Source organism: Nicotiana tabacum, chromosome 10, assembly GCF_000715075.1.
Source record: "Nicotiana tabacum cultivar K326 chromosome 10, ASM71507v2, whole genome shotgun sequence".
In the NCBI taxonomy this organism is placed as follows: Eukaryota; Viridiplantae; Streptophyta; class Magnoliopsida; order Solanales; family Solanaceae; genus Nicotiana; species Nicotiana tabacum.
This window is the reverse complement of record NC_134089.1, coordinates 136,956,027-136,964,715: the sequence shown is the minus strand read 5'-3', so window position 1 is coordinate 136,964,715 and position 8,689 is coordinate 136,956,027.

The following is an 8,689-nucleotide window of genomic DNA, read 5'->3' as shown; positions in this document are numbered from 1 at the left end:
CCAGCTCCCCCGGGGGAATAGTACAGTTTTTTTTATTTTTTTTTCCCTTGGGGGTGGTGGTGTCATTTTGTGGAAGATACTAGAATAGAATTTTGTTGTACTGTATTTCTCAACTGAATATTTAATGTACAATATGTAATATATACACATATCCTCTCACTGACTAACCTCCTAACTAAAATTGATATAATTAACTAAACTAACACTTAGTGGAATACAGCTGTCACAGACGATTGAGATCAATGACACGTGGCAACTTCCTTGAGTTGTGGATAAAACTCTCTCTCTTTACTCTCTTCAAACGATACCACCAATAAAGAGATGAGACTAGTCACTACCCATGGTCCTTAATGACCGGTAGAGCTTTCCCGGCGACACCCCCCCCCCTCAAGATGGAGGGTACCTGAAGGACCCCCAGCTTGCCCAAACAGTCCCGATGAGAAGGACCAGGAAGTGGTTTAGTAAAGATATCGGCGAGCTGTGAAGACGAAGGGACAAAAGACAAAGAAATCAGACCGACCTGGTATTGTTGACGAACAAAATGGCAATCGAGCTCCACGTGCTTAGTATGCTCATGAAGGACCAGTTTTTGGCAATATGGATAGCCACCTAGCTGTCAGAATGAAGAGGAATGAGAAACGCCGGTGGAATCGAGAGGTCATCGAGGAGGCGGACCAACCATGTAAGCTCCTCCGCAACACAGCGCGTGGAGCGGTACTCAGCTTTAGCTGAAGAGAGTGAGACAGACGGTTGCTTCTTGGATTTCCAAGAAATGGGACAACCACCAAGGCTGACAAAGAAACCACTAACAGATATGCACGAATCAGGGCAAGAACCCCAGTCGGAGTCACAGAATGCAAGCAAATCCAAAGAGGGGGAAGAAGACATGAACAGACCAAGGCTAGGGTCCATGAGCAAATAGCGGAGACAATAGTGAGCAGCTTGGAGATGAAGATCACGAATAGCCTGCATAAATTGACTCAAGTGTTGGACGGCAAAAGAGAGCTCAGGACGCGTGTGCGCCAAAAAATTAAGTTTGCCTAGAAGACGACAGTATAAAGTAGGATCAGAAAGAGGAACCCCATGGTCAACATGCAGCTTGATAAGATCCAATGATGAACTGACCGGCGACGAATTAAGACAACCAAACTCCTCTAAAAGCTCAAGAGTAAATTTCCGTCGACTAAGGATGATCCCAGAATCCTCACGAAGAACTTCCATGCCCAAAAAATAAGCTAAGTTCCCTAAGTCCTTAATCTTGAATTCACTGTGTAAAAAGGCCTTTAAGTCATGTAATTCCTCAATATTATCCCATGTAAGCAAAATGTCATCAACGTAAACAACCACTAAAGAGACAGAGGGACCAGCCTTTTTATAGAATAAGGAATAAGTCATTCATAGAATGAGTGAACCCTTTAAAGTTTAGGGCTGCAGTTAAACGAGCATACCATTGGCGAGAAGCCTGTCGTAGACCATATAGAGACTTCTTAAGGCGATAAACAAGATTAGGATCAGGAGGTGTAAGGCCTGCATGGAACTTCATATAGACCTCCTCATGGAGGCCACAATGATGAAACGCATTGTTCACGTCTAGTTGAAAAAGACCCCAATTTTTCTTGACTGCCAAAGCAAGAATGCAATGTATGGTGGTCATTTTGTCTAGAGAAAGTTTCTGTAAAATCAATTCCGTCCTCTGTATATCACCATAAATCACCAAACGAGCCTTCAATCTCTCTATACTCCCATCAGATTTAAGTTTAACCTTATAGTCCCACTTAGATAGTTAAGCCTTCCTGCCAGGAGGTAAAGGAACCACCTCCCAAGTCTCATTTAGAAACAAAGCATCAAGTTCTTTGGCCATAACTTCTTGCCAACCAGGGTGCTTATAATAGCTAGAAGGCTCTTAAATAAGGGGTAGAGAATTAAGCAGTTTTTTATTAGAGGAAGATAAAGAAGCAAAAGAGAAATGCAAAGGGGAAACAGGGGAAAGAAAACAAAAGGTAGAAACATCAGCTAAATGCACAACATTGCAAACATAATCAGCTAAGTAGGAGGGAGTCTTGCGATCCCTGAAGGATCTACGTAGGGCATTGCGTAAAGGGTCAGGAGAAAGAGAAGAAACATCAGAGAAAGGAGAGGGAATAAAGGAATCAGAGGAACTGTGTGAACTAGAAGAGGAAGAAGAATGAGGGGCAGAGTAGGACTGAAGAGGGGAACTAGGAATAAGATTAGGGAATTGAGAGGTAGAGGGGACAGAAGTAGAGGGAGTAGGTATAGGAGGAGAAGGATAGTGAGGAGAGGAGACAGAGATCTAAGGTGTAAGAGTAGGGAGACAAGATGAAGACTCATTGCATAAGATAGAAAATGGAAATATGGTCTCATGAAAAATAACATTTCTTGAGACAAATATGTAGTTGGTAAGTAGGTTCAAATGTCTGTAACCCTTTTTACCAAAGGGGTAACCAAGGAAAACACAAGCATCAGCTCGAGGATCAAGTTTCCCTCTATGTTGAGACAAAGTAGAAGCAAAACAGAGATAGCCAAAACATTTGAGAAAGTTGTAATCCAGAGACTTGTGAAATAAAATTTCATAAGGAGTCTTATACTGAAGAATCTTAGTAGGGAATTGATTGATAAGAAAAGAAACAGTAAGAAGGCACTCTCCCCAGTAAGAGATAGGCACTTTAGAATGAAATAGGATGGCTGTACAGGTTTCTAGAAAATGTTTATGCTTTCGTTCAACAATGCCATTCTGTTGAGGAGTTTCCACACAAGAGGTTTGATGTAGAATGCCTTTGGAAAGAAAGTAGGTAGTAGCAGCAATGCTGCTCCCTAGTTCAAGGGCATTATCAGATTGGATTTTCTTGATTTTGGTGTCAAATTGTCTCTCAACCATTGAAATGAAGGATTGTAACACAGTGAATGCATTGCTTTTAGTACCTAGTAGGAAAGTCCAGGTGCCCCGACTGTAATCATGCACAATAGTAAGAAAAAATCTGAAACTATCATGAGTAGGAAATTTATAGGGTCCCCAAGTATCTATGTGGATTAATTCAAACACATGAGAAGTACAACTAGTACTATTGGGAAAAGGTAACTTGTGTTGTCTAACCATAGGGCAAATAGAACAAGGGAAAACATTTGTACTAGAACAAAGCTATTTATAAATGGGAATATGTCTCAATGGTAGATAAAGGTAAATGACCCAACCTTACATGCCAAAGATTATCACATAAAGCAGTAGAACTAGACATAGAGGAATGTAAAACATTGACAACGTTAGAGGTAGGTATAGAACTATACAAAAGAGATGAAGTTTTATTATCTATGTGCAGGGAATCAGCAGGATGATGAACAAAATGCAGAAGGTAAAGTCCAGCCTTGATTTCACCAAAAACTAGAGGCTTCCTCAAGGAAAGGCCCTGCAAGAAACAAGCAAAATCACTAAAGGTAAGAACAGAATAAAATTGTTTACATAATCAATGAACAGAAATCAAGTTAAATTTGAAAGATGGGACATAGAGCACAGTTTGTAGAGTTAAAGAGGGTAAACAGTCACTTGTCTTGCATGTGTGTCACACCTCATTTTTACCTACACCTGCAAGGGCATAAGGGAGTTTTTTCAATTAAAGGACAATCAAAATGGGATTTATTATTAAAGATTTAGAGTCGCCACTTGGGAGATTTATGGTGTCCCAAGTCACCGGTTGAATCCCGAATCGAGGAAAAGATTGACTCTGTATTACAGTCCGCGAACCAGAAATCCGAGTAAGGAATTCTGTTAACCCGGGAGAAGGTGTTAGGCATTCCCGAGTTCCGTGGTTCTAGCACGGTCGCTTAACTGCTATATTCAGCTTAATTATCTGATTTTAAACAATTATGAAACCTAAGTGCATTTTTTAACTTTTGGAAAACCGCTTTTACTTATTTAAAGTTAAAAAAATTGCAACGTTATTAAAACATGTTTCGAACCACGTCACATAAATGCACCTGCGGTCCTTGACATATTTTAATACCGTTGAGACTTGAATTTGGGTCACATAAATGCACACCCGAGTTTAAGGAAATTAATTTAAATGGCGCCTAAAGCAACTACATTGTTTAAATTTTCCTAATCTTCGAGATTACTGAGAAGTTATGAATTATTAAAATCATATTATCTGGAGAACAATACTAGCTATGCTTAAAACCAATCAAATTTCAAATAATGAAGGCAAAGCAACTAAGAAAAAAACTTTAAAGGGGGCACATTAAATCTACTAGTCTTGTTCAATATCGAAGAAATCCATGTTAGAGGAGGACAAAAAAATTCAACTTTGGACAACATGAATGAATGGCCCAAGAAAAGCATTTACTTGGTACGGGTGTAAACTGTCCAGAAAAACATGTGCTAGGAAAAGATATAAAATCACTCCAACATTTCCTATAACAAGTATTTGGCCAGCAACTCAATTTTAATATCACTTGAAATTCCAATGGCGCAAACCTTATCTTAAGAAAACAACTTTGTTCTTCTGTTACTACAATTTATTTTATTTAAGAATCAACCAACATATAAAAGAGGGTAATCCAAATCCTAGATATTTTAACTATTTTCAACGCAAATGAGCAGAGTATGCAAAATTTAAAATTCAGAGCTTCCAAAACCAAAGAGCTAATCGGACATGCAAGACCATATTAATACATCTTGTTTTATTCAAGCTTGACACAAATCAGTACCAGAGAAGTGCAAAATGAAGATACAAATTTAACAATTAAAAAACAATGGACCTTAGTTAATCTTGATTCACTGAATAGGACCTTGAGCGGACAACCTCGATATCAAATAAAATTCCCTTATGTTTCCCTCCTTTTAACGTATCTAGCGTGATTTTCCCAAATCGATTGGAACATTATGATTGCAATTTTAAACCTTTGTACTATAAGGTAAACGTCCATAATTAAAACATGACAGTAAAGTAAGAAGTGGACATTTTCCTTTATAGAGCAAACAAAACCACCCCTGTTCTGTCAATTCTCCTACATATTTGTGAACACTCAAGCTGATTGATTTGGTAAAAAAAATTCAAACGGAAAATTCAAGTGGATAAATAATTCCACGGCAGATGCTCTTTTTCTTTTTAATTAGATTCCCTCGAAGTCAGTATACATTTATCACATGTTTCTCTATACACCGTTTTCATACCTTAAATCCCTACTCCAAATGATTTCAATTCAACAATTATCTTGCAAACATCGAGGTGTTTAATATAAACTAAATCACTATAGAATTTTAATCACACAAGACAACTGAAATCAACAGCCATTACAGAAAGAGTTTAAAGTTTCCATTTGAACTCCAACTCAAACTTTCGGATCTATACACAGCTTTAGTCAAACTTCAATTCCATGATAGTTTCAAAAGAATACCTGGGAATAAAGGAAAGCAAGAAGAAATGAGGGATCAGTAGGCAGCAGCAACAAAACAGAGTTCCAGATTCCAGTACTAGGAGTAAACCAGCCAACCAATTTTTGAACCCAAAAAAAAACTGAAGTTTAGCAAACCAAATTCCAGTTTCGAACACACAAACAACCTAGCAAACAACAATGCCCGACTTCAAATGAATAGACCTCAAACCATTTCGAAGTCCAAACAAAAGTGAAGATTTCAATTTGCAAAGCAAAAACTCAAATGAAACAGTAATTTGTCGGATATCCTCAGCTGTTTTGTTATTTTTAGAGTTTTTTTTCCTTTTTGGGTTCTCCCCTATTTTCAGAATACTAGACTGATGTCCCCCCTCAATGCCTATCTCCCTCTTGCTTTTAAACTTCAAGACTCTTTCCCTTTATCTATTAGTTGATCCTCCTTTCCAGCCTGTGTATCCCTTTACACTTGTATTGTTTCAGCTTTTGAAATGTCCCCCATGTTATCTTACTTTCCAACTCTAAAAAGTGCATTAAGCTAACCATTGTCAGTCTCCTTTTTATTTTTTAATTCACTCCACTAACCTAGTGCTTTTAATTAATTCAAACAGCTATTGCAATCCCAACCCTACCACTATTAAAAGCTTCCTAAAGTTAGTTAGGTAGATAATCCCTTTTATTAAACAATTCTTAGACTATCTTTAAAGGCTTTCTAATTACTTTCAATCACAATTGGGATTTGAATCCTTTTAGACAACTAAATCTCCCAAACTCAATTCAACAAAATGCTTCACTTGAACACAATACAGTGTCGACACTTCCCTTCACATAGGTTTCGCAAGAAACAGACGTTCAGCTCCAAATTCAACCAACAACAAGAGCAGGTCAACCATATATTTCAATCAAGACCACGAGAGTAACATCGCAGTACTGAACAATAACCAAACTGAGGCATCGAATCATCATGTAAGGAACGAAATAAAACAGAGAAAGAAGAAACTGAGTAACAGAATTTTCAAAGAGACAAAGGAAATATTATTACACATTTCAACCTAATAGAGCACCCAATGATGATTACAACATTTTGAATTTCGAATTCATACATGAAATGCGAGTAAAAATAAGAAAAATAAACACGAACACAGACCAAATAACCACCGAAACATCGACAACTGAACCTTGCTTGAAATCGAAAAGGGTCTGACCCCGTTTTCGGCTCGTCCAGATCTGTTCTCACTGTGGCTCACTCGATTTATTTCGGACTGAAATTCCCCATCTCTGTTTGTATGTGTGTGTGTGTGTTTAGAAACGAAGAAGACGAAGTCAGAGAGTGGTCGTGATTTTTGTTCTCTGCCGCTGGTTCCCTTGTGTATTTCAGCTGGGTCTCCTTGTGAAGAAGAAGAAAGAACGATTGGAGAGGGTATGTTGAAGCAGACGATGACCAGAGAGGGGGAAGTCCAAATCTTGTTCTCTGTGGCTGAAGCTCTTTCAGTCTTCTTTTTAATGTATATCCATTATTTTGTGTATTGCGGCTATTGTATCTCTCAATTAGGGCCTTCAGGCGTTATTTTTTAGGTTTAGGTCTTTCAAGAAGAATAAGGATCCGGGTATTTGGGCCAGTTTGAACGGGTTTGGACTGAACTGGGGTAAAATTTGAGTGGGTTTTTGTTTGGGCTGGGGATTTCTTGGCCCAGATTTGATTTCCTCTCTTTCCTTTTCTATTTATTTCCAAACTATTTTCAAAATTAAATTTAAAAATCCTAGATTAAATGCAAATGCAACACATATATTTTTTGTATTTTTCATTAATTAAAATAGAATAAACATTCATACACAAAAATCCAAAAAACAATGCCACGCGAATTCTCCAAATTGCACACAAAGGAAAATTATTTTATTTTGAATTTTTGGGAGTAGTTCTCATAGGGCAAAAATCACGTGCTCACAGCTGCCCCTCTTTGTACGGAAACACGAAAAGTTTTCGTGCAAAGATAAAGTGAGCGGATATGAGCGATTTTTGCCCGTTTGGTTACTCCGTTTGAAGCATCTTTGAAATATTTGACCGAACCTCTACTTCAAAGGTTTCCTACATATCCCTGGCTAAAAGGGAATCAGATCAATGTAGTTCGGGAAGTTTTGGTAGCTGGGACTACCACAGAGCTGTGGTTTTACTGTTACTGCTGTTGCTGCTGTTGCCGCTACTTACTAACCTCCTTATTACACCATGCTAAAAAAAACAAGAAGCTAGACTAAACTATAGTCTATGAATTACAAAATCTTATCTAGATCTTCAGCCGTGCTCTTGTGTCTCTTGTTGTTTTGACGTCTTGGTGACTGGTGTTTCCTCTGATGTTTCTTTCTTTCTGTCTTGACTCGTAGTCTTCTCTTGATTGTCGAATTTGAACTGCTTATTTCCTTCTTGTGAACTTCGAATTATTTTTCCTTCGAAGCTTGAACCGCCTTCTTCTGACTAGTGTTGACTTCCTTCCGACTTCTGAACTTTAATTTATGCTGGGGATCTTTGTTGTAACCCTTCGCTCTCCGGGCGGGCTTCTGACTTCTAATACGACTCCATTCTCCAGGCGGGCTCCTGACTTCGACTACAACTTGAAAATATAACAACCTCCATTCTCCAGGCGGGCTCTTGACTTCAACAACTTCTTAAAAATATAACACTTCCATTCTCTAGGTGGGCTCCTGACTTCAACAACTTCTTAAAATATAACACCTCCATTCTCCAGGCGGGCTCCTGACTTCAACTACAACTTAAAGATATAACACCTCCATTCTCCAGGCGGGCTCCTGACTTCAACAACTTCTTAAAAATATAACACCTCCATTCTCCAGGCGGGCTCCTGACTTCAACAACTTCTTAAAATATAACACCTCCATTCTCCAGGCGGGCTCCTAACTTCAACTACAACTTAAAGATATAACACCTCCATTCTCCAGGTGAGCTCCTTACTTCAACCACTTCTTAAAAATATAACATCTCCATTCTTCAGGCGGGCTCCTGACTTTGTCAACGACTTAAAAATGCGTTCTATCGCCGTTGTTCCTTCCTGCCTCTTGAACCATTTTCCTTCTAACTTGAATTATCTTCTTTCAGAACTGCTTCCCTCAAAACTGGTGTTTCATTCCTCTGAGAACTGCTGGGGATAACGCCGGTGTTTCAAAAAATATGTTATTTTCTTCCTTCAAAGACTACTTCCCTTAAAGCTGGTGTTTTCCTTCCTCTGGAACTACTTCCCTTAAGACTTGTGTTATCTTCCTCCTGAAATTGCTT